The sequence below is a fragment of the Mesoplodon densirostris genome, chromosome 18 (assembly GCF_025265405.1).
Source record: "Mesoplodon densirostris isolate mMesDen1 chromosome 18, mMesDen1 primary haplotype, whole genome shotgun sequence".
In the NCBI taxonomy this organism is placed as follows: domain Eukaryota; kingdom Metazoa; phylum Chordata; class Mammalia; order Artiodactyla; family Ziphiidae; genus Mesoplodon; species Mesoplodon densirostris.
The window spans coordinates 12160553-12187204 of record NC_082678.1 but is presented as its reverse complement, the minus strand read 5'-3'; the positions used below and the strand labels follow the sequence as shown (position 1 = coordinate 12187204).

Genomic DNA, 26652 nt, shown 5'->3' with positions numbered 1-26652 from the left:
TTAGTATTTTTAAAAATGGTTTAGGAAGATGTTTCCCCCCAAATTGCTACTCAGTCATCTCATCATTATTTATTAATCAATTTTTCCTTTCTATAGTGGTGTGATATCTTTTTAGTTATGTTAACAAATTAGTTATAATAGTCAGATTATCTCTTGTTCGGTGCCATACTCTTCATTATTGTAGCTTTATAATTTAGTTTAATCTCATTGTACTAGAAATTTTTATTTGCTGTTTTTACTTCTTTACTCTTACACGTGATATTAAAATTGTTAAATTTAAAAAGAAATTTCCTTGGGATTGTAATTAGAATGCATTCATTTGGGAAAAGGAGTCATTTAAGTGTATTTAGTTTTCCCACCTAGGAACATGCTATGTTTTTACGTTTATTTAAGCTTTTGTTCATATTGCTTAGGATAGTTTAATAGTTTTCTTCCTATGTTTTTTTTTTTTTTTTTTTTTTTTTTTGTGGAACGCGAGCCTGTCACTGTTGTGGCCTCTCCTCCCGTTGCGGAGCACAGGCTCCGAACGCGCAGGCTCAGCGGCCATGGCTCACGGGCCCAGCCGCTCCGCGGCATGTGGGATCTTCCCGGACCGGGGCACGAACCCGTGTCCCCCGCATCGGCAGGCAGACTCTCAACCACTGCGCCACCAGGGAAGCCCTCTTCCTATGTTTTAATGTAATTCCAGCTAATTTATATTTGTGGCATATCCATTGTATTTTCTAACCTTAGTTATTGGCTTGTATTTAGGATTGCAGTCATATCTATTTTTGCTTGATTAGAGCAACTTTGCTGAACACTAAGCCTACTAATATTTCACTAATGCTAGTTTTCCAGGTATCAGTATTTGGCATTTTTTACAGTTGAATGCTAACATTAAAAATTTTTTTTTCTTTTGTATTTTTCCACTAATACATAATTAATTGAACGAAGTGAAGAATTTTGTGTTTGTTTAAGAATCGTTTCTAAAGGCACTGACTTTAAAAACCGCATTTGATATGAATTAAGAAATATCAACACGTGTCTTAAGTTTGGCATTTGGTTTTTTACTAAAAATTGACAGCAGACATAAAACTTAATTTAAAATAAATCCTGATTTTAGGTAGGAATTCCTACATAGATGATTGCACAAATGGCATTTCTTTCTTTCCCAAAAGTTTCCTCCTGCCTCTTCACAGCCAGTCTCCTCATATCCCCAGTCCTTGGCAACCACTGATTTACTTTCTGTTGCAGTAGTTTTACCTTTTCTAGAATTTTATGTAAATGGGATCATACAGTATGTAGTCTTCTGAGTCAGGCTTGTTTTCACTTAGAGTAGTGCTTTTGGGCTTTCCTGGTGGCGCAGTGGTTGAGAGTCCACCTGCCGATGCAGGGGACGCGGGTTTGTGCCCCGGTCTGGGAGGATCCCACATGCTGCGGAGCGGCTGGGCCCGTGAGCCATGGCCGCTGGGCCTGTGCGTCTGGAGCCTGTACTCCGCAACGGGAGAGGCCACAACAGTAAGAGGCCTGCATACTGCAAAAAAAAAAAAGAATAGTGCTTTTGAGGTCCATCCATGTTGTGTATCAGTTGTTTGTCCCTTTTATTCCTGAGGAATATTGCCCATTTCCCATTTTCTTTATCCATTCACAAATATCCACAGACATGAGTTTCCAGTTTTTTGCCATTATGTATAAAGCTGCTATGAACATTTGGGTACACCTCTCTTTGTGAACATGTTTTTATTTCTTTTGGGTAAATGTTTAGGATTGTTGGATCTTATGGTAAGTATGTGTTTAACTTAAAAAAAAAAAACAACTGCTAAACTGTTTTTCAAAGTTGTACCATTTTGTATTTCTACCAGTGTTGTCTGAGAGTTCCAGTTGCTCCCAATCCTAGCCAACACTTCAGCACTTGCTGTTGTCAGTCTTTGATTTTAGCCATTCTAATTGGTGTGTAGAGATTACTTCAGTGTAGCTTTCATTTTAATTCCCTTTGACCTATGGTGTTAAGCATCTTTTAATGGACTTATTTATCATCTGTGTACCTTTGGTGAATATCTGTTCAAATCTTTTGCTCATAGTTTTAAAATTGGGTTGTTTTCTTATTATTGAGTTTTGAGAATTCTTTTTGTATTCTGGATACAAGTCCTTTATCAGATATGTGTTTTGAAAATATTTTCTCCTAATCTGTGGCATTTTTTCCCCCCTCAGTAGTGTCTCAAAGAGCAGTAGTTTTGAATTTTGATTAAGCCCCGTTTATCAGTTTTTTTCTTTATGGTTCATGCTTTTTATGTCCTATATAAGAAATCTTTTCCTAATCCACAGTTCTAAAAATTTTTTATGTTTTCTTCTGCAATATTTATAATATTAGCATTTATATTTTGGTGTAGGACCCTCCTAAATTTAACTTTTTAAAAATTTGCTGTGAGAAGTAAGGGTCAGGTTCTTTTTTTTTCATATGGATATCCAATTTTCCTAGCACCATTTGTTAAAATGCTTTTGTTTCCTCCGTTGAGTTGTCTTGGCACCTTGGCTAAAAATCAGTTGACAACATACATGTTCTATTTCTGGACTCTATTCTGTTCCTTTCATCTATAATTCTTTTCTTTGTAAGTTTATTATTTATAATTCACACTTTCCTATTACTGCAGTTTTAAGTCTTCTGATTTCAAACATTGAACTTTTCATAAACATTTTGATAGTTTAGTAAGCATAATTGAGTCTTTAATTTAGGACCCCATAATACTTTAGGATCTTGTAATGCTTTAGAGCAGCGGTCCCCAACCTTTTTGCCACCAGGGACTGGTTTCGTGGAAGACAGTTTTTCCATGGACGGGCAGGGGATGGTTCAGGTGGTAATGTGAGCGATGGGGAGTGGCAGATGGAAGCTTTTTTGCTCGCTAGCCTGCCTTTCACCTCCTGCTGTGCCGCCCAGTTCCTAACAGGCAACAGACCGTTAGCAGTCAGTGGCCTGGGGGTTGGGGACCCCTGCTTTAGAGCCTGTTTCATTTATTTAGTCAACAAATATTTATCAACTTCTTGACGTGTCAGACATTGATTTTTTTTAATTCTATAGTACCATGAATGGAGATATAAGAAATCAGAATAAACCTAGGTTGGGCTCAATATTTTTCTTTTCAACATTTCTATTATGAATCTTTAAAAAGTTTATTATTATTTTTGTCTCTTACTGATGAAAGTGGATTACAATAAGCATGACTTAACAAAGTTTGCTGTTTACCAGCTATCAGCCCCCTCAACTCATTTTTGGAAAAAGGTGGGATAAAAAAAATAAACATATCTAATATGTGGCAATAGAAAAGAAAGGATATAATTGTTTTGTCAAATGTGGGTTGGATTATGGTTTTTAAATTTTATTTATTATTTTTAATTTAAATTTTTGAAAAATTAATCACTTAATTTGGTTGTGCCGGGTCTTAGTTGTGGCAGGTGGGCTCCTTAGTTGTGGCTCGCTGGCTCCTTAGTTGCAGCATGTAGGCTCCTTAGTTGTGGCATGCATGAACTCTTAGTTGCGGCATTCATGTGGGATCTAATTTCCTGACCAGGTATCAGACCCAGGCCCCCTGCATTGGGATGGCAGAGGCTTATCCACTGTGCCACCAGCGAAGTCCCAATGGTTTTCTTAAACTTATATTTTATATTATGAGCATTTTTTCCTATAAGACAAAAGGAAGGAAGAAATTTAATTTTTAATTGAGGTGTAGTTGATTTACAATGTTGTGTTAATTTCTGCTGTATAGCAAAGTGATTCAGTTATACATATATATACATTCTTTTTTAAAATATTCTTTTCCTTTATGGATTGTCATAGGATGCAGAATATAGTTCTCTGTGCTGTACAGTAGGACCTTGTTGTTTATTCATTCCGTATATAATAGCTTACATCTGCTAGCTCCAACCTCCCATTCCACCCCTCCCTCAACCCCCTCCCCCTTGGCAACCACAAGTCTCTTCTCTATGTCCCTGAGTCTGTTTCTATTTGGTAGATACGTTCATTTGTGTCACATTTTTAAAATAATTAATTATTTATTTTCTGTGTTGGTTTTTTTTTTTTTTTTTTTTTTGCGGTATGCGGGCCTCTCACTGTTGTGGCCTCCCCCGTTGCGGAGCACAGGCTCCGGACGCGCAGGCTCCGGACGCGCAGGCTCAGCGGCCATGGCTCACGGGCCCAGCCGCTCCGCGGCATATGGGATCCTCCCAGACCGGGGCACGAACCCGTATCCCCTGCATCGGCAGGCGGACTCTCAACCACTTGCGCCACCAGGGAGGCCCTGTGTTGGGTTTTCATTGCTGTGCGTGGGCTTTCTCTAGTTGCAGCGAGTGAGGCTACTCTTCGTTGCAGTGCGTGGTGGGCTTCTCATTGTGGTGGCTTCTCTTGTTGTGGAGCACGGGCTCTAGGCGCGCGGGCTTCAGTAGTTCTGGCACTCGGGCTCAGCAGTTGTGGCTCTTGGGCTCTAGAGCACAGGGTCAGTAGTTGTGGCACACGGGCTTAGTTGCTCTGTGGCACGTGGGATCTTCCTGGGCCAGGGTTCGCACCCGTGTCCCCTGCCTTGGCAGGCGTATTCTTAACCACTGGGCCACCAGGGAAGTCCTGTGTCACATTTTAAGATTCTATATATAAGTGACATTATATGGTATTTGTCTTTCTCTTTCTGACTTACTGATAATCTCTAGGTCAATCCATGTTGCTGCAAATGGCATTATTTCATTGTATTTTAATGGCTGAATAGTATTCCATGGTATATATGTACCACATCTTTGTCATTTCATCTGTTGATGGACATTTAGGTTGTCTCCATGTCTTGGCTATTGTGAATAGTGCTGCTGTGAACCCTGGGGTGCATGTATTTTTTTTGGATTAGAGTTTTGTCTGGGTATATGCCCAGGAGTGGAATTGCTGGATCATATGGCAACTCTATTTTTAGTTTTTTTAGGAACCTCCATACTGTTTTCCATAGTGGCTGCAACCAATTTACATCTCCACTAACAGCGTAGGAGGGTTCTCTTTTCCTCCACATCCTTTCCAGTATTTGTTATTTGTAGCGTTTTTAACGATGACCATTCTGACTGATGTGAGGTGGTACCTCATTGTAGTTTTGATTTGCATTTCTCTAATGATTAGCGATGTTGAGCATCTTTTCATGTGCCTGTTGGCCATCTGTATGTGGAAAAAGCTTAATTTTGTTAAAATCTAAGATGACTTTTTTATTTGACCACAGTGCATTCCTGGGAACTGTCACAAAGCAGACATCTGTAATGTAGACCTATTTACTGTTATTGTTGGAGGCAGTTGGGATGTTGTAGAAAGAGTATAGAACTTGGAGGCAGAAAATTTGGGTTCATATCCTAGATATGCCACTGATAAGCTTTGTGCCTTTAAGCAAGTCACTTATTTTCTTGGTGCCTATGCTTTTAGTTATAAATGCATGTTTAAAATGACAGTTATTTATTTTAGGATCCTGCTGGATAAGAAATAATGTATGTGAAAAGTACTGTTCAAGTTGTAAAGTATTATGTTAATGTATTTTGACATTTTTGATCAAAGATTGTGTTTTATTTTTAAATTAATTTTTATTGGAGTATAGTTGATTTACAATGTTGTGTTAGTTTCTGCTGTACAGCAAAGTGAATCAGTTATACATATATCCATTCTTTTTAAAATTCTTTTCCCATATATAGGTCACTACAGAGTATTGAGTAGAGTTCCCTGAGCTATACAGTAGGTTCTTATAAGTTATCTGTTTTACCTGTAGTAGTGTACAAAGATTGTGTTTTTTTTTTAACATCTTTTTTGGAGTATAAGTGCTTTGGAATGGTGTGTTAGTTTCTGCTGTATAACAAAGTGAATCAGCTATACATATACATATACCCCCATATCCCCTCCCTCTTGCGTCTCCCTCCCACCCTCCCTATCCCACCCCTCTAGGTGGTCTCAAAACACTGAGCTGATCTCCCTGTGCTATGAGGCTGCTTCCCACTAGCTATCTTACATTTAATAGTGTATATATGTCAATGTTACTCTCTCACTTTGTCCCAGCTTACCCTTCCCCCTCCCCGTGTCCTCAAGTCCATTCTCTACATCTGCGTCTTTATTCCTGTCCTGCCCCTAGGTTCATCAGAACCATTTTTTTTTAAGATTCCTTATATTTGTGTTAGCATACGGTATTTATTTTTCTCTTTCTGACTTCACTCTGTATGACAGACTCTAGGTCCATCCACCTCACTACAAATAACTCAATTTCGTTAAAGATTGTGTTTTAGATAAAGTAGTCATAACCGATTATATGCTGTTTTATAGGAGCAAGTGCAACATTAATAATGATTAATATAGGTATTGATTTAAATGAAATCATGTCTTATAAAATAGGCAAATATGTTTTGTACACCTTGGGGTACCAGTGTGTTGTAAGGAATTCATATAGTTAAATTAGCTATTGTTATAATTTAAAAAATTTTTAATTTATTTATTTGGCTGTGCCTGGTCTTAGTTGCAGCACATGGGATCTTTAGTTGTGGCATGTGGGCTCTTTAGTTGTGGCACGTAAACTCTTAGTTGTGGTGTGCACATGAGATCTAGTTCCCTGACCAGGGATTGAACCCGGGTCCCCCTGCATTGGGAACGTGGAGTCTTATTCACTAGACCACCAGGGAAGTCCCTAAATTAGCTATTGTTATAATTTTTATCTTTAAATGATATAGCAAACATTTAGACAGTTAATTGTATTCTCTCTCAACCCCTCCATCCAGTTTTGGTAAGAAGTGGAAGAGCTTTGGAGAGTAATTTGAATGGCTCAGGATTTTGGAGATGGGAGAACTGTTTGGATCCAAGTCTTCAATGACTTTCTGCTGGTACTTTAAAAAATAGCCTGTAGTTTCATGTGTTGCCAGTAGATGGAGATATTTCTGCACAGGTAGATGTCAACAGTGAGTAAAGACCTGTAAAACAGAAACCCAGAGTGTAAATAAGAGTTCTTGAAATAGAGTTGGAGAATCAGAAACTATCAAAGGTGATGCTGGCTTCTAATGCACATCCATACTTTAGGATAAACTTTCTTATATAAACTCTATGTTACATGTACAGGAGCAATACAAAAATTATTTTTGTTATATTAGAATTGCAAACATTGGTAGTTTATTCAACTTTTTTTTTTGTATGATCTTATGTCATCAGGCTTTATATACAACTTTCTCTAGTGAAGTAGAAAACTTATTGCTTGGTCAGCTTATTCAGAATCATATAAATTTAATACTATAAATAAGGTTGAAAGCTTTCTTTTTTAAAAATTTATCATCTTAATTTTTAAAAAATTATATATTTATTTATTTTTGGCTGTGTTGGGTCTTCATTGCTGTACGCGGGCTTTCTCTGGTTGAGAGAGAGCGGGGGCTACTCTTTTCTTGCAGTGCGCAGGCTTCTCATTGAGGTGGCTTCTCTTGTTGCGGAGCACGGGCTCTAGGCGCGCGGGCTTCAGTAGTTGTGGCTCGCAGACTCTAGAGTGCAGGCTCAGTAGTTGTGGCACACGGGCTTAGTTGCTCCGCGGCATGTGGGATCTTCCCAGACCAGGGCTCGAACCTGTGTCCCCTGCATTGGCAGGAGGATTCTTAACCACTGCGCCACCAGGGAAGCCCTGAAAGAGCTTTCTTAAAAAAATTCAATTTTGTAAAGGAAGAAGAATGAAGAAAAAATATTTTTAAAGATTCTTCTATCTTTTTAAAGTAAAATAGTATTTGACGCATTCAAAATACCATGTCTAACACAGTACTTGGTACATAGTATATCTTCAGTAAACATTTGTGAATTAAAGAATGATTCATGAAATTGAAAAAAGCTTACATGGTTTAAGAGGACCTCATTTGAAACAGATAATAGAATCTCTCTTTTTGACATTATTACTGAATTAACTGATGTTTGTACCTTAGTAATTTTGACAATGTTAAGTTATAAAGATAGAGGACCAAAGTATTCATTCAAGTTAATATTTGACTTGATGGCTAGAACTCCTTTACCATACTCTGCAAAATTTACTTCTCAACAAAGTGAAGATCAGTCTGATAGTCACTGCAAAAAGATCTACTTTTGCAGTGTCACCTAAGAAATTCACATATATAACTAGTCTGTCAGTGTTAGGAAGAAAATTAATTTTTTTTTTTTGCGGTACGTGGGCCTCACACTGTTGCGGCCTCTCCCGTTGCGGAGCACAGGCTCCAGTCGCGCAGGCTCAGCGGCCATGGCTCACAGGCCCAGCCGCTCCGCGGCATGTGGGATCCTCCCGGACAGGGGCACAAACCCGTGTCCCCTGCATCGGCAGGCGGACTCCCAACCACTGCGCCACCAGGGAAGCCCAAGAAAATTAATATTTTTTCAGAGCTCTGTAGTTGTAACTTGTTCTCATTTGTTATCTAATTTAATTACTGTTGAGATCCTGACTTTACAAGTATTCCAAACCAGTGAAGGCGAAATATAATCTTTTATCTGATGAAATTTTTTTCTTGAATCTTATGAAGAGAATAGCAACTGATTTTTTTGAGGGAACAATTGGTACAATTATTCAAATTCCATGGAAATTAGGCTAGTTGTACCAGAAATCTTTTGTAATAAAATATGAATCCTTGTACATTTTAGTTTTCTATTTCCTAGTTGTTTTGAGTTTTTCTTATTTTAATAGGTATGAAAGCTTAGGTAGTAAACCAGTCTTTTTCTTACTTTAAAATAGGGTTGGTGATGATATTTCAAGTTTCTTCTGATTTCCAGTTTGGTTATCTCAAGTCTTTTTTCTCTACCTAGAAAGAGGACTTGGAATGGTGGTGAAATATTTACATATTCATTCAGTGATCATTTGTTGAGAGTCTTAACATGCACCTTACCCTGAGGTGTAGGTTCTGGGATTTCAAGAAGAGATTTGGTTCCCCATCTTGCTTTCAGGGAACCTACAGTGTAAACAAGTAGAGACAAGACTTGATGGATGAAATAATTGAACAGTCAGTGCTAGAGTTAGTGATACATACAATGAGGGTGAAATAAAAGAATGAAAGCCCATGGATATTTTTAAGGGAGCTCAATTTCCAGATTCTAAAGTTGATCAGTTTTTCATATTTTCTTCCTTTCACTTTACAAAAGAAAGGCACATCTCTAGGCCATCCCAAATAGTACATTGTCCTGGGGTAAGAGGCCTTCCAGGGCACCTAAGAGACAAATTAGAATATTGATGAGGTTATTGAGAAGGCAGTGACTCCAATGACTAACATCTTTTCACAAGTCACGTGGTTTCAACCCTTCAATTTCAACAAAATTAGGGACCCGATCAAGTTGTTAGTTGATCATTAAAAATAATTTTCATAAAAATAAGTTTTCTTAGCACTTATATTTATAAAAATGAGAAATAGGAATAAAATATTTTCAATAAACATTCATTGATAGACACATGAATTGAAAATAAGATAACCTCATCCATGTCATGAAGAGATACATTTCCAATTCTTCTTTTCCTCGTCCTGTTCCCCCTTTTTGAATAATTGGTTTGTTCTAATCAGTATGCAGGAAAGGTCTACACATTGTATTTTGTTGGTATGTCTGAAGTCTTTTTTAAAGTATAGGCCCATTGCCCCCCCCCGCCCACCTTTGTTCTTTGAATTTTCTTTGAATTTACTTATTATAGAAACCAGATCTGTTAAATACCTTCATCTAAAAACTCTTTATGATTTGGTTCTAGCATTGTTTCCCATCATGCCTGTGTCCCATCATATGCCCATGTTACACTACTCTGAATTCCTCACTCTTTCCTATTCTTTTCACATTTTCTTATATCTCCCAAGTTTTTGATGGTGCTGTTTACTTAGACTCTGTTACAATACTTTCTTCCTTACCTAGTCACCCTGCCCAATCTACTCGGCTATTAACACAGCTGAAGCATTTTCTCCTCTGAGAAGTCTTCCCAGACTTCCCCAGGCTGAGTTAGGTGCCCCTGTCTTAACAGTTAGGGTCCTGATACAAACAGATAACATTCTCACAAAAGGTGAAAGAGAATGTTGTTAGGGGACTACTTAGAATGAATGGGCAGGGTTAAGGGAATCCAGTTAGGAATGGTGTAGCGCCTAGGGACTAGCAATGATAGGAAGTTGCATCATCTTTGGGCAAGAAAGGGAAAGGGAGCGAGTAGTCATGGGAACGCAGAGACCCTTGCTGTTGCTTCTCATTTACTGAACCCAATTTGAGGCTGGAGGGTAAGGGAGCCCAGTTTCTGTAGTCCATTGCATCAGCCTCCTAGGACACTAAGTGCTGGTTAAAGGATGGAGAATGATCTGAAGAAGCAAATAGAAATATCCAAAACACCCTCATTTATATTCCTACAATACGTTAGCATACTTCATTGTATCATTTATTATATTGACTTAAAATTCATTGGTTGTATTGATGTTTTCCCCATAGCACTGTGAACTCCTCTGTAGCTATGAACTAGCTCTTACTCATATTTGCCTACCCACAGTGCTCATTAGATATTTAATTAAATGAATAAAAGTTTAAAAAAGAGATGAATGAGATACATAATTTAAAAGGTCTGTTCTACTTAGTGGTAATGTGTGGTGATTCTTAGTTCAAAGAGTAAATCTAATAATTTTTGCTTTGTTTGGCAGTTTTGATGCTTCTGCAATAATTGACTCACTCTTTTGGTTGAAGAAAGGCCAGGGATTAATTTAGGCCATAATAGATAACTTCTGTATTTAGAAGGATTATAATGCAAGACTGATTTGGCTGAGCTCAGTGGCATGGTAAATATATTTATGCACTTGCTTTTGTTATGGGTGAATCATGATGCAGGGAAAGAATCTGTAGAGGCTATAAGTCCATAAAATTAAATTGATTTCAGGAAGAGTGTGCCTTACTTAACTATTATTAGACTTTCTCTGGGTTATTACATAGCTTTTTCAAATCTCTTAAATAAATGAAAGCTGGTCTTGGGACTTCCCTGGTGGTCCAGTGGCTAGAACTCCACATTCCTGGGTTCGATCCCTGGTCAGGGAACTGGACCCCACATGTCGCAACTAAGAGTTGGCATGCCGCAACTAAAGACACCCTGCATGCCACAATGAAGATCCTGCATGCTGCAAAGACTCAGCGCAGCCAAATAAATAAATAAGTAAATATTAAAAAATAAAAAAAAAGAAAGCTGGTCTCTATATGGAAAAATGCACCCTTATTGCTAGCCAAATTCTTCCCCTCCCCCCAGTAAGTTGAACTAATGATCATATATTTGCTATAAAGACTTGTTAGAATTGCTGCATAAAAAATTACTCCAAAACTTAAAGGCCTAAAACACAAACAATAATTTTATTATCTCTCGTGATTTCTGTGGGTTAGGAGTTTGGAAAGGGCTCTGCTGGCTTTAAAAAAAATTTTTTTTTAATTAATTAATTTTATTTTGGGCTGCATCGGGTCTTAGTTGCGGCACACGGGATCATCGTTGCGGCACGTGGGTTCTTCATTGTGGTGCACGGGCTTCTCTCTAGTTGTGGCGCCCGGGCTCCAGAGTGCGTGGGCTTTGTAGTTGCGGCACGCGGGCTCAGTAGTTGCGGTGCGTGGGCTTAGTTGCCCCACGGCATGTGGGATCTTAGTTCCCGGATCAAGGATCAAACCCACGTCCCCTGCATTGGAAGGTGGATTCTTAACGAGTGGACCACCAGGAAAGTCCCTGCTGGCTGGTTTTGGCTCAGGGTCTGTCATGTATTTTATTCAGATGATGGCTGGAATTGGAATAGCTCGGGGCTGGCCGGGCATTTATCTCTCTTCAGGTCATCTGCGAGCCTCTCCGTGTGATTTCACTGCACGAGCTAGTTTTTGGCAGCTCCAGGGCAGTTACACTGCTAATATGACTGGCTCAGGGTACCAGCAGGAATTGTCAGGAAACAAGGCGAAAGCTGAATCTCCTTTTCTGACTCAGCCTAGGAAGTCCTTGTTCCATTTTATTGGTTACAAGCAAGTTACTTACAAGTTCTTCTAGATTCAAGGGGAAAGAACGTAGATTGCATCTTTTTTTTTTTTTTTTTTTTTTTTTTTTTTTTTTGCGGTACGCGGGCCTCTCACTGTTGTGGCCTCTCCCGTTGCGGAGCACAGGCTCCGGATGCGCAGGCCCAGCGGCCATGGCTCACGGGCCCAGCCGCTCTGCAGCATATGGGATCCTCCCAGACCGGGGCACGAACCCGTATCCCCTGCATCGGCAGGCGGACTCTCAACCACTGCTCCACCAGGGAGGCCCCGTAGGTAGATTGCATCTCTTGATGAAAACAGTGGCAAAGAATTTTCAGCCATTTAAAAAACTGTCATAGGTGACAGTGGTGGCAGCTACCACTGCTGCTTCTTTTGTTTTTTTGGTTGGACTCCATGCTCTTTGGTATCCTAATCTAATACATACTATTTTCCAGCTTTTGTAATTGAGTTATTTTATGTTCTGCCTTTGAAGTTTCTAGGAATTTTATTACAGAGAACTTAACAAAAGAAATTTTCAACAGTTTCTAGAAGAGTTATGGTAATTTGTTATTAAAATCCATAAGTTATTTGGTAAAGGATAAAAAAGATAATGGAAACAGAAGCAGACTGGTAAAAAGAAATAAGGCAGATAAATACTATTTGAATAAAGTAATTTATGCAAGTATGGGAATTAAATTCTTTAATTCTCTGGAATGAGTTTTATATTGAAAAAATATTATAATTCATAGCTAATAATCAGAGTTTTAGTGCTCCCCCATCAGGTATGCATTGTTTTTCTTTTCTTTTCTTTCTTTCTTTTTTTTTTTTTTTGCGGTACACGGGCCTCTCACTGTTGTGGCCTCTCCCGTTGCGGAGCACAGGCTCCAGACGCGCAGGCTCAGCGGCCACGGCTCACGGGCCTAGCCGCTCCGCGGCATGTGGGATCTTCCCCGACCGGGGCATGAACCAGTGTCCCCTGCACCGGCAGGCGGACTCTCAACCACTGCGCCACCAGGGAAGCCCTGCATTGTTTTTCTTTAACCCTTTTATAATCTGTTCTCCATGGAGCAGTTTCATAAATTAAAAAAGAAAATGTAAATTGGATAATTTTACTCTCCTGCTTCAAACCCTCCAGTGGTTTTCCATTATACGTTGAATGAAATAGACTTTATTTGAACAAGATCCTGTACAATCTGGCCCTGTCTTTCCTTGGCTCATTTTACTTTAGTAACATTACTTGTGTTTTGATTTCTTGAAAAGACCAATCTTTTTCCCACCTGAAGGCCCCCCCGACACTTTTGTTGCTGGGATCTTCTTTCTCTACTTATTATTTTTTCTGTGTCAGTTTATCATTTCAAAGAGTTCCTAAATACTCTGTCTAAAGTAGCTTCTACCTTCATTATTCCCCATCATAGTATATTGTTAACTTCAGAGGACTTATTATAACTTATTTTTATATTCACTTCTTTACCTGTTTGTCTCTTTAAAAACTTTAAATTTTAGATTTACAGAGAAATTGTGCAGGGCAGAGATTGTGTGTTTCATTTACCTAGAGTATTACTAAACACTTAGGAGGTACTCTGTAAATATTTCTTAGAAGAACAACTAGTAGATAGATGTCTTAGAGTTTATAGTCTAACCTCTTCCATACTTTATGTGAATAACATGCTCAGGGAGGTCATGTGTGTCTTCTTTAAGTCCATGGCTAGATGGCAAGACCCAAGTCTCCAGGGTGGTACTAGAAACCACATCTTTTGATAATCCAATTTGTGGTATTTAGAGGTGAGTTTACTGTGAAACTAATGAAGCTTAACTTTCAGGATCCTATTTGAGGGCCTGGGAGGGACCCTGGCAATGAGTTCTTGGTCACTTTAAAAGGGGTGGAATAAGGAGGGTGAGAGGGAGATGCAAGAGGGAGGGGATATGGGGATACACGTATGCATATAGCTGATTCACTTTGTTATACAGCAGGAACTAACATAACACTGTAAAGCAGTTATACTCGAATAAAGATGTTAAAAAATTGTTTTATTAGTATATATTACATTTATATACAGAAAAAGTGCCAAGCTTATAAGTGTGCAGCTTAAGACTTTTCACAAACTTAACACGCCTGTATAACCAGCGCCCAGATCAAGAAACAATATTTCCTGTACGTTGTCACATCGTTATGAAGGATTTGCAAATGTACTATATCTTAACCATAGTCAGTTAAGATTGCTGTCTCTTTTTACATTGATTTCCCTTCTCTCATACTTCTCCTCATGTTGGTGGCATTGGAATAGCTGTAGGCATTTTGGACATCTGGCTATGGGGAAACTGACTTGGGGATACATTTAGTTGGGTATTAGCAGGATATGTTGATGTGGTTCACAGTCTCTTCGTGTATGGTCAAGGTATTGCTAGCCGTCTGAGTACGAGGATAGTGTGTAGGAATACTACACATCGTGTTAACTCATTTGGCGTTGTGACATAAACATGCAGTCATAGAGATGGTATAGTGATATGAATATGTCCCATGGCATCTGGCACCTGAAGTATATAGTTAGTGGAGCAAAAAACAAGGTTTGATGCCAAAAAGCCAGTTTGTGAAAAATTCTTCTGAATCTTAAAGCTTCATATGAAAGAGACTTGTTAGTAGTTTTCCCCAAGTTTGGCCACAATCTTAAAAGTTTACATAACATTACCAATAATGGCACTGTGCTAAAAGAAACTTTTCTAAGTTTTACAACAACAACAAAAATATGTTCAACTATGCTAGAGAAAAGACTGAATTATTTTTTTGTTATTTCTATAGAAAATGATATTATAAAACTCATGGGAAAGTATGATACTAGCATAAGGGTTGACATATGGGTCAATGGAGTAGAATCGAGAGTCCAGAAATAAACTCATACATCTGTGGTCAATTGATTTTTCCACAAGGGTGCCAAGGCCACTCAGTGGGGAAAGGTTAGTCTTTTCAGCAAATGATGTTGGAACAATTGGATATCCACAGCTAAAGAATGAAGTTGTACCGCCACCTCACACCATATACAAAAATTAACTCAAAATAGATGAAAGACCTAAATATAACAGCTAAAACCATAAAAACTTTAGATGGAAACACAAGACCTTGGAGCGGCAGTGATTTCTTAAATATGACACCAAAGAACAAACAACCAAAGAAAAAACCAAATTGGACTTCATCACAATGAAAAACCTGTACCCCAAAGGACACTATCAAGAAAGTAAAAAGAGGGAATTCCCTGGTGGTCCAGTGGTTAAGACTCTGTGCTCCCAATGCAGGGGGCGTGGGTTTGATCCCTGGTTGGGGAACTTAGATCCCACATGCTGTGTGGTGCAGCCAAAAAAAAAAAATGGTAAAAAGATAACTCATAGAATGGGAGAAAATATTTGTAAATCATAATATCTGGTAAGGGTCTAGTATCCAGAATATATAAAGAACTCTTACAACTTAATGACAAAAGGACAACCCAATTAAAAAATGGGCAAAGACTATGGAAAACAGAATGGAAGTTCCTCAGAAAACTTCACATAGAATTACCAAATAATCCAACAATCCTGCTGCTGGGCATATACCCAGACAAAACTATAATTCAAAAAGATACATGCACCCCTGTGTTCATAGCACTGTTCACAATAGCCAAAACATGGGAACAGCCTGAATGTCCATCGACAGATGAATGAATAAAGAAGATGTGGGGGACTTCCCTGATGGTCCAGTGGCTAAGACTCCACGCTTCCAATGCAGGGGGCCCAGGTTCGATCCCTGGTCAGGGAGCTAGATCCCACATGCTGCAACTAAGAGTTCCCATGCTGCAACTAAAGATCCTGCACATGCAGCAACTAAGACCCGACACAGCCAAATAAATAAGCAAATAAATTAAAAAATAAAATATTAAAAATAATAAAGATGTACATATATACAATGGAATACTACTCAGCCATGAAGAAGTGCAACATAATGCCATTTGCAGCAACATGGATGGATCTAGAGATTATCATACTAAGTGAATTAAGTCAGAAAGAAAGAAATACCATATGACATTACTTCTGTGGAATTTAAAATGTGGCACAAATGAACCTGTCTACTAAACAGAAACAGACTCACAGACATAGAGATCAGACTTGTGGTTGCCAAGGGGGAGGCAGGGAGGGAGAATGATGGACTGGGAGTTTGGGGTTGGTAGATGTAAGCTATTACATTTAGAATGGATGAATGGCAAGGTCCTACTGTGTAGCACAGGGAACTGTATCCAGTCTCCTGGGATAAGCCATAATGGAAAAGAATATTTGAAAAGAATGTATATATGTGTAAAACTGAGTCACTTTGCTGTATGGCAGAGATTGGCACAACAATGTAAATCAACTGTACTTCAATTAAGAAAAACACAAAAAAACCCAAAAACGGGCAAAGGATTTGAGTAGACTTCTCCAAAGAAGATAGACCATTGGCCAATAAGCATAATGAAGAGATGCTCAATATCATAAGTCATTAGGGAAATGCACATCGCAATGAGATACTGTTTCATACCCACTAGGAGGGCTATAATAAAAAATGGGAAAATGACAGGTGTTGGCAAGGATTTTCATACATTGTTGGTGGGAATGTAAAATGGTTCAGCCACTGTGGCAAAAGTTTGGTAGTTCCTCAAAAAGTTAAACATGGGAATTCCCATATGACTCAGCATTTCTGTTCCTAGCTATATAACTAAGAGAATTGAAAACATATGCTCACACAAAAACTTGTACACAAATGTTCATAGTAGCATTATTCATAATAGCCAAAGTAGTTGGGTGGAAACAACCCAAATGTTCATTAACTGATGAATAGGTAAATAAAATGTGGTATATCTATACAATGGAATATTATTCAGCTATAAAAGGGAATGAAATATTAATATTGATACATGTTACAACATGGATGAACCTCAGAAACATGCTGAGTGAAAGAAGCTAGACACAAAGAGTCACATGTTGTATGATTCTAGTTGGAAAATCTATAAAGACATAAAGTAGATTGATGGTTGTCAGGGGACATGGGAAGGGGAGAGTTGAGAGCGACTTCCCAGGTATGGGGTTTCTTTCTGGATGATGTGTCAATTAACGAAAGTATTATTTTCTGGTTTTTATAATGTTTGTGTTATTTGTCAGCTTGTTAAAATTTATGATTTCTCATTCTAAATTGAATATTTGCTTTCATACCTAATTTTGTATTATTCTAAAGTGGGGCCCCCAAACTGTATAAACTCCAGGCTCTACAAAACCTGGATGCACCCTGAGATGTATATTAGCATCAGATAAAAATGATTCAAGAGCTGTGCCGTCTTTTTAAGCATGAGGGATTGAACAAATGTTTATTTCTGTTCTCTCCCAAACCCCATTCAATGATAGTAAAGGGATAAAAACAGCATACACCTACAAGAACAGAAAGAACAGAGGAGGAGACATCAAATAAACGATGTCAGAAAGTTTCAGGAAGATGGAAGGTAGTTGGAGCACATAATTTAACTGAGAAAGTAGAATATAAAGTATTTGCAGAGGGCGTACCAAATCCTTGCTGTATTCCAGCTAGTTCATATCACAGATCTCTAGAAAAGACTCAGGAATTGGAGGCACCAAGTATCTCTGGGGGTACAGATGAGATGTGAGGCTGAAAACGAGAAATGTTTTAAAGTCTGTGGAAGGTTCTATATGTATGTATACATTATCCCAGGAAGCCTGGTGAGTGTTCTTCCTCAACCCTCACAGAAAGTTAAAGACATTTTGTGAAGAGAGTTAACCAGATTGGCTCCAGGGGCAGGGATACCTGGCACTGTGGAAGGTAGGGGAGAAATGCTCACCTGAAAATGAGGGGACTGGCAACATTTTAAATAGTGAAACTCCCAGCCCGCCTGTGCTGTTCAGCTGCATGAACACTAGCACCCAATTAAATCTTTTCTCCTTTATGAAAAAGTCTTCTCTGGAAAATATTGGACAGCTCAGAAAAAGCACAAATAAATACTGATATTTAGAGTGTCCTAATGAAACAGCTAGGTCACCCTGCTAGACACCCTACAGTGAAAGTTATCAGTTGCTAGGTGGGTGAGAGAAGGCCTCACCACTCCTTAAACTTTCACTTGCACATGAAGAATTAGAAATGGCACTGGCCTCTCAACAGCAATATCAGAACTGAGAAGACAGTTGAGCAATGCCTTTGGAATTCTGAGGGAACATGACTTCTAGCCTAGAATCTAACTATTTGCTCATCAAGTATGAAGGCAGAATAAAGGCATTTTGGGGCATGCCAGATCTGAAAAAATTATTTCTACTTATCCCTTTTTAGGAAGCTACTGAAGGATATATCCATCACAATTAGGGAACATACTATAAAAAAGTAATACATGGGTGATTGTATCCTTGTACACAAAGGGAAAGGCAGAGTCAAAGGGAAGTCAGTAAACCTAAAGCCTGGGGAAAAATACTCTCAAAGTCTGTGCAACGTCTTGTGTATTTTTTCTTGGGAGAGGGTCTGTGTTGAGATTCTTGTTTATAAACGAACAAAAGCCAAACTTGTAAAACAAAACAAAACAAAAATTGCCAATCATGAACATTATCAATTTTTTAGTGTTTGACAGTTTTGTAGGTAAGAGAAGAAATGGCATGTTTAAAGAATTTTGAGGGACTTCCCTGGTGGCACAGTGGTTAAGAGTCTGCCTGCTAATGCAGGGGAGATGGGTTCGAGCCCTGGTCCGGGAAGATCCCACATGCCGTGGAGCAGCTAAGCCCGTGAGACACAACTACTGAGCCTGTGCTCTAGAGCCCGTGCGCCTGGAGCCCCTGCTCCGCAACAAGAGAAGCCACGGCCATGAGAAGGCTGTGCACCACAGCAAAGAGTAGCCCCTGCTCGCCACAACTAGAGAAAGCCCACGTGCAGCAACAAAGACCCAACTCAGCCAAAAATAAATAAATAAAATATAAATAAATTTTTTAAAAATAAAGAATTTTGAGCTTGATAGTCTTTTTTTAAAAAAAATCTTTATTGGAGTATAATTGCTTTACAATGTTGTGTTAGTTTCTGCTGTATAACAAAGTGAATCAGCTGTACGTATACATATATCCCCATATCCCCTCCCTCTTGTGTTTCCCTCCCAACCTCCCTATCCCACCCCTCTAGGTTGTCACAAGCACGGAGCTGATCTCCCTGTGCTATGCAGCTGCTTCCCACTAGCTAGCTATTTTACATTTAGTAGTATATATATGTCAATGCCCCTCTCTCACTTCGTCCCAGCTTACCCTTCCCCCTCCACCTCTCCGTGTCCTCAAGTCCATTCTCCATGTCTGCGTCTTTATTCCTGTCCTGCCCCTAGGTTCATCAGAACCTTTTTTTTTTTTTTTAAGATTCCATATATGTGTGTTAGCATACGGTATTTGTTTTTCTCTTTCTGACTTACTTCACTCTGTATGACAGACTCTAGGTCCAATCACCTCACTGAGCTTGGTAGTCTTTTATTAGTCCTATTGATCACTTTTATTGTCAGAATTTTTTATTTTTCTTTGCTTTGTCAATTACTTTATGGCTTTATTGCTAAAATACTTGCTGTTAGAAAACACTCAAGTTTTAGAGTTGGCTGAGAACCAAGCTCTAAAATTACCTTAACCTGGGATATGTAGACCTTTAAGAAGTCTGTGCATTGGCTCCAGGTGGGTACTGTGAATCCCCTGGGTTGTATATGTGGACAATCCCCCCCCGCCCCCACCCGGCCTAGGGTCCAAATTCATATCGCAGAAAAAGAAGCTCAGAGAGGTTAAGTGACTTACTCAACAGTGGTCTTCTTTTTCCTGTTTTGGTGTGCATTCTCCTGTTAAATCATGCTGTCTTCAAAGTCCTGAATTAGTTTCATTTTTGTTACATGATCAACTTTTAAATTTCTTGAACACTGTATGTAATGATTAAGATGAATCTGGGAACTGATATAAATTTCTCTTGAGTGATAAACTATGTTAAAACACCGAGTTTTATTTATTTATTTTTTATTTTGGCCGTGCCCCATGGCTTGCAGGATCTCAGTTCCCCAACACGGATTGAACCTGCGCCATTGCAGTGAAAGCACTGAATCCTAACCATTAGACCACCAGGGAACTCCCCAAAACACAAAGTTTTAAGATGTGACTAACCTCGGGGGGACAGGCAACATAGGGATAGGGGATTAAGAGGTACAAACTATATTATGTATAGAATAGGCTTCAAGGATATATTGAAGGGGAGTATAGCCCTTTTTTTTTTTTTTTTTTTTTTTGCGGTACGTGGGCCTCTCACTGTTGTGGCCTCTTCCGTTGCAAAGCACAGGCTCCGGACGCGCAGGCTCAGCGGCCATGGCTCATAGGGACCAGCCGCTCCGCGGCATGTGGGATCTTCCTGGACCGGGGCACGAACACGTGTCCCCTGCATCGGCAGGCGGACTCTCAACCACTGCGCCACCAGGGAAGCCCTAGCCCATATTTTATAATAGCTATAAATGGAGTTTAACCTTTAAAAATTGTGGTATTGTACACCTGTAACTTACATACAGCAACTGTACATCAATAAAAATGTGACTAACCTAAGATAATGAGACATTTCAAATAGTCATCATTATGAAGAATAAATTTTTATTAGTTTCTGCTTTATAGCAAAGTGAATCAGTCATACATACACATCTGTCCCCATATCCCTTCCCTCTTGCATCTCCCTCCCTCCCACCCTCCCTATCCCACCCCTCCAGGCGGTCACAAAGCACCGAGCTGATCCTGTGCTATGCGGCTGCTTCCCACTATCTATCTACCTTTGGTAATGTATATATGTCCATGCCTCTCTCTCGCTTTGTCACAGCTTACCCTTCCCCCTCCCCATATCCTCAAGTCCATTCTCAAGTAGGTCTGTGTCTTTAGAAGAATAAAATTTTTGTACTTTTGTTTGTGAAGGAAAAAACTGAAAAAATAAAAATTCTAGAAACATTCATAAAGTGTTAAAGTGTGCATCTCACACACACATTTTATAGTTTTTTTGGGAGGGGAATTGTTGAAGAATGAGTATTTAGGGAGACAAGTTGGGTTGCTTTATCTACTGTGTTGAAATTTTTTCTAGAATGTAATAAATCTCCTTTTCTGCCCTAGTTAGTAATATCTTAATGGCTGTTTCGGGGTCTTGTACTCTTGTAGTTTGGAAGTCAGTTTGAATGCATTTTAGCACTGAAGCCTTAAGTAATGTAGGAAATTGGATAGAACACACATTCCTAAGCTTTTAGTTAATTTTGGAAATAAAGCTTAAGGACTAGTGTACCTTTCTGTGACTTGTCTCTTGAGCAACTGCTGAGCTTAATGCTCTATCTTGTCTCTTACTAGGCTGAAACCTCCTTGGGGGCAGGGCACAGACTTATTTTGTGTAATTTGTATCAAGCATATGAGGAGAAATCAAAGCTTATTTATTAAATAATCAGTCCTCAGTTTAAGTCTATTAGGGTGTATTGTAAAGGTTGAAATTATTGTCAGTTTGTAACATTGTTTAAGCAAAACTGATTACAAGATAATAGATACATTTTAGAAATTTTGAAAATTACTAAGTTTTTAAAAATTACTAATTATTTAGAAAAGTAAGTCATTACTCAGAGATTACCTTACATTTTGGAATTACATTGAAATGTTTTCTTTTGTTAATAGTATATGGCCCAAAAATGTGTTTTAATAGGGATATTGCTTTCTTTTTCTAAGTGTAAAAATAAATTTATATTGATATGCAGTCAAGGACTTTCTTTGCCTTTTTTCTCTATTAAAATTTTTAGTTTTAAACTTCACTGCACAGTGATGGGGAGAAAGATCAGAGTTGCCTTGGGGTAGTTATTTGGCTTGAACCATGAAGAACAAGACTTAGGACTTGGAAGTTTCCTGGTCGTCTAGTGGTTAGAACTTGGCGCTTTCACTGCCAGGCCTGGGTTCAATCCTTGGTCAGGCAACTGAGATCCTGCAAGCTGTGTAGTCGCGGCCAAAATTAAAAAAAAAAAAAAAAAGAGTTAGGACTTGTTCTGATATTGTGATTGATTTTGAGGTGAATTGAAACAGGTTGTTACCCAGTTTTTATATCTTTTATGCATGATTTTAAAAAGTTAAAAACATTGAATAAGCTAAATGTATATGTGTGGCAAATTGTATAGAAGATTGTTCAGTGAAATGATTAATTTCTATCTGCTCCCTAAACAGTTTCTCTTTTTAAATTGAATTGTAGTTGATTTACAGTGTTGTGTTAGTTTCAGGTGTACAGCAAAGTGATTGTTATACATTCTTTATATATTATTCTTTTTCAGATTCTTTTCCAATACAGGTTATTACAAGATATTGAGTATATTTCCCTGTGCTCTACAGTAGGTTCTTGTTGGTTATCTATTTTATATGTAGTAGTGTGTATCTGATAATCCCAAACTCCTAATTTATCCCTCTCTCCCCTTCCCCTTTGTTAACCGTATGTTTGTTTTCTATGTCTGTGAGTCTGTTTCTGTTTTGTTTTTGGCCGTGTCATGTGGCTTGTGGGAATCTTAGTTCCCCGACCAGGGATCAAACGCAAGCCTGGCAATGAAAGCGCTGAGTCCTAACCACTGGACCGCCAGAGAATTGCCTGTTTCTGTTTTGTAAATAGTTCATTTGTATCATTTTTTAAGATTCCACGTGTAAGTGATATCATATGATCTTTGTCTTTCTCTGACTTACTTCATTTAGTATGATCGTCTCTAAGTCCATCCATGTTGCTGCAGATGGCATTATTTCATTCTTTTTTATGGCTGAGAAGTATCCCACTGTATATATATACCACATCTTCTTTATTCATTCATCTATCAGTGGACATTTAGGTGCTTCTGTGTCTTGGCTATTGTAAATAGTGCTGCTATGAACATTGGGGTACATGTATCTTTTCGAATTAGTTTTCTTCTTTTCCGGATATATGCCCAGGAGTGGGATTGCTGGGTCATATGGTAGCTCTATTTTTAGTTTTTTAAAAAACCTCCATACTGGTCTCTAAACAGTTTCTTAATGTGGCTCCCCCAGATATAATTAGTTGCCGGTTTCACCTACTTTGTAAATTGCCAACTGCTGAAGTAGAGGATTCTTACAGTTTTGCCCCATTCTCTTTGGGAACCTCTTCTGTCCCACTCTCAGTCCAAGTAATTCCAGTGGTCTAAACTGTTCTAATCTCCAGGTGGAGAGAAGCATGAGCAAAAGCAAAAGATATAGGGCTTCCCTAGGGGTCCAGTGGTTAAGACTCCGTGCTTCCACTCTAGGGGACGCGGGTTCAATCCCTGGTCCAGGAACTAAGATCCCACATGCTGTGCGGTACGGCCAAAAAAAAGGAGAAAAAGCAAAAGATATAAAATGTCAGGTGTACAGTAGGGTAGGGAGGGGAAGAAAGGAACACCTGAGGTCAGATTGTACAGTGACTTAAATGATAGACTAAGTCTGGATTTTATCCAATAGGTAGTCAGGAGTTAATAAACATTTCCAAACAAGGGAGGAATTTTAGATTTATAATTAATTCCCTATTCCTTCCAACCCTAATTCTCAAACCTTACTTTTTCTTCTTTGAAATATCTCGACCTATCCTTCCTTTCCCATTCTTACTCATTCCACTACCATAATCCAGTCCTTATTACATCAGACTGAGGTGGTTGCCATAGTTGACAAACAAATGGTTTCTCTGCTTGGAGTCCTTTGTCCTGCAGCCCATTCTGGACATCACTATCAGATTAATGTTACTTAGAGCTTCACTTTGATCAGGTCTTTCTCCTGCTCATAAACCTTTAATGTCTCCTTATTGTTGACAGAGTAAGATCCAGACTTCTTAGCCTGTCATTCAAGCCATTCCAATAATTAACCCAGTCTACCTTTTAAGCCTTATTTTTTCCCTTGGTTCTAGAGAACTTGGAATGTTCCTTTTTATCCTCTCATATATCTTGCCCCTTTCATTTTAAAATTTTGTCTCTATTTCTTCCTCCTTGGGTTATCCTTTCTCTAGTCACTGGTTAAAAACCATACCCATCCTTAGAGTTCAGTCAAAGTTATACCTCCCTTGTACAGCTTCTTCAAATTATTTAGAAGCTAGTTTGAGTTCTTTCCTCTGAAATCTCAGAACTCCTTGTACTTAAGGCACTTAATGCTTTCTGCTATGCTTGTTTGTCCTAACTGCCTTGCTAGATGATGTAACTTAGTTATGGTGTTTATTTTCTACACACAGTACCTTCATATACTTGTGTGCTTGACAAATATTTGTTCTGTTAATTGCACTTTCCTATTTTAGACTGTCTTTTGTGCTGGCTATAAATGTTTTGGTAGTTCATTTTAGCACTAATTGTTTAGCACTAATTTGATAGTTTTATGTTTCTTAGTCATGGCTTCTCAACTAGACTATAAAATTATTAAGGGGGCTTCCCTGGTGGCGCAGTGGTTGAGAGTCCGCCTGCCGATGCAGGGGATACGGGTTCATGCCCCGGTCTGGGAGGATCCCATATGCCGCGGAGCGGCTGGGCCCGTGAGCCATGGCCGCTGGGCCTGCGCATCCGGAGCCTGTGCGTCCGGAGCCTGTGCTCCGCAACGGGAGAGGCCACAACAGTGAGAGGCCTGCATACCGCAAAAAGAAAAAAAAAAATTATTAAGGGCAGGAAATACATCTAATCTGTGCTTCCAGAATTCTTCCATACTGTATACATAATGTTTTTCATTTTTCAAAATAGTGCTGAGGTGTTTCTGTCTGGCATGAAATACTGGACAACTGATTATTGGACTTAGAGCTTTTTTAGTAACTGAAAAAAACTTAAAACATGTTTCTCAGAACCCTAAAAACACATACATTTGTATGAAAAAGAAATAAACACAAATATGGAATTTCTATAGCTTTAGATTTAGATTATATTTTAAGGAAACAGAGGTTCAAGTAGCCCCTCCCTTTTTGGGGTGCAAACACAATATGATACCCTTTTCTATAATTTAAATTTTCCTCTATTCAAATAATCAAAAGCTTATCTACTTGAAATAGTTTTATAGGAATTATTCTGAGATGAGTGCCTTTTTCTGTGTTTGAAATCTGAATTTGATGGGATAGTTGGTTTTATGACAACTCTTGTGTGTGTGTTTACAATTTGTCATAATGTGTCCTTTATAGTTGCCACCTACTGTAGTTGATTTTTTTTTTTGAGGGGAAGTGTGTATTATTTTGAGAATTATGTTTATATACTAATGGCAGTTGAGTTTATTAATAATATTGCGTATTCTTGTGTCTTTGTTTTGCCTAGTAATTTTTTCCTTAAAATCACAGAAAAATCAGTGCCTTCTATTTTTCAGTATTATGCTAATCATCTTGGAGTATTTGAACGTTAAATACATAAATAAAATAAATGAAAACATAAACACATAAGGACCTGTGGCAAAAATATGCTTGTGTGACTATCTGATTTTATTTTATTTTATTTTTATTTATTTATTTATTTATTTTTCTTTTTGCGGTATGCGGGCCTCTCACCGTCGCGGCCTCTCCCGTTGCGGAGCACAGGCTCCGGACGCGCAGGCTCCGGACGCGCAGGCCCAGCGGCCATGGCTCACGGGCCCAGCCGCTCCGCGGCACATGGGATCCTCCCAGATCGGGGCACGAACCCGTGTCCCCTGCATCGGCAGGCGGACTCTCAACCACTGCGCCACCAGGGAGGCCCACTATCCGATTTTATAACAAATGTTAATATGGAATCAAATTGCAAGTATTGTCTGCTTTTGAAGTGGAATTTGGCAGTTTGTGTTCAATTCAGAGGCTTTCAAACAAGGCAAAGAACAAAAGGAGAAACAATTTGTTACTTATAATAATTTAGATTAAAAATAAGTAACTCTTGGCTCTTTTATTGTTTTTAAAAACTGCAGATATATTCTCTACTTTATAATGCAGATTTTTGAAATGTAAATTATTTAAAAATCCAGAAAGTACAATAGTATATGTTAAACATTTTCATTGTTTTTCAGTTACACAAGTATTATAAGTCTACATGCTCACTGTAAAAATTTCAAACAGTTAGAAATATATAGAGTAAGAAGTGTAGGTTCCTCCTCGTACCTTGTCTTACTCTCTTCCCAGAAGTAACTACTGTTCATAGTTTAGTGTATGTATAAGTTTTCTAGATTTGCCCTATGCATTTGGCTTATACACACATAGTATTTTTTTCCTTAATAAAACATGGATATAGAATCATACTGTACCAAGTGTTCTATCACTTTCTTTTTTCACTTAATTTATCTTGAAGTTATTCTTTTTTAACCATAGAATAGATAATATAAAATAGTAGGCAAATATACTGACAGTAATTAAAAGTAGAGGGCACTTGTCTTCTATTGCTGAATATTTAGGTTGTTTCTTTTTAGCTATTACATAGTTACCCAGTGAATATTCTTGTGTGTGCATCTTTTTTTTTTTTTTTTTTTTTGCGGGCATCGCGCAGCTTGTGGGATCTCAATTCCCCCACCAGGGATCGAACCTGGGCCCTCGGCAGTGAAAGCCTGGAGCCCTAACCACTGAACCGTCAGGGAATTCCCTTGTGTGTGCATCCTTTGGTTCATATTTTAGTATGTCAACAGAATATATTCCTAGAATTACTGAGTTAGGATAATTGTATTTTTAAAAAATATTTATTTATTTGGCTGCGCCA

General features: G+C 38.6%; 1 protein-coding gene and 1 non-coding gene across 2 annotated transcripts in view; both read left to right on the top strand.

Annotated features, from left to right (window-relative positions):
* The window catches only part of SMURF2 (SMAD specific E3 ubiquitin protein ligase 2), a 131050-nt gene that overhangs the window by 6192 nt on the left and 98206 nt on the right, over positions 1 to 26652 (top strand). The window lies entirely within an intron of this gene.
* On the top strand, positions 15674 to 15746 carry TRNAW-CCA (transfer RNA tryptophan (anticodon CCA)). Its single transcript has one exon. It is a non-coding gene; the product is annotated as a tRNA-Trp (tRNA).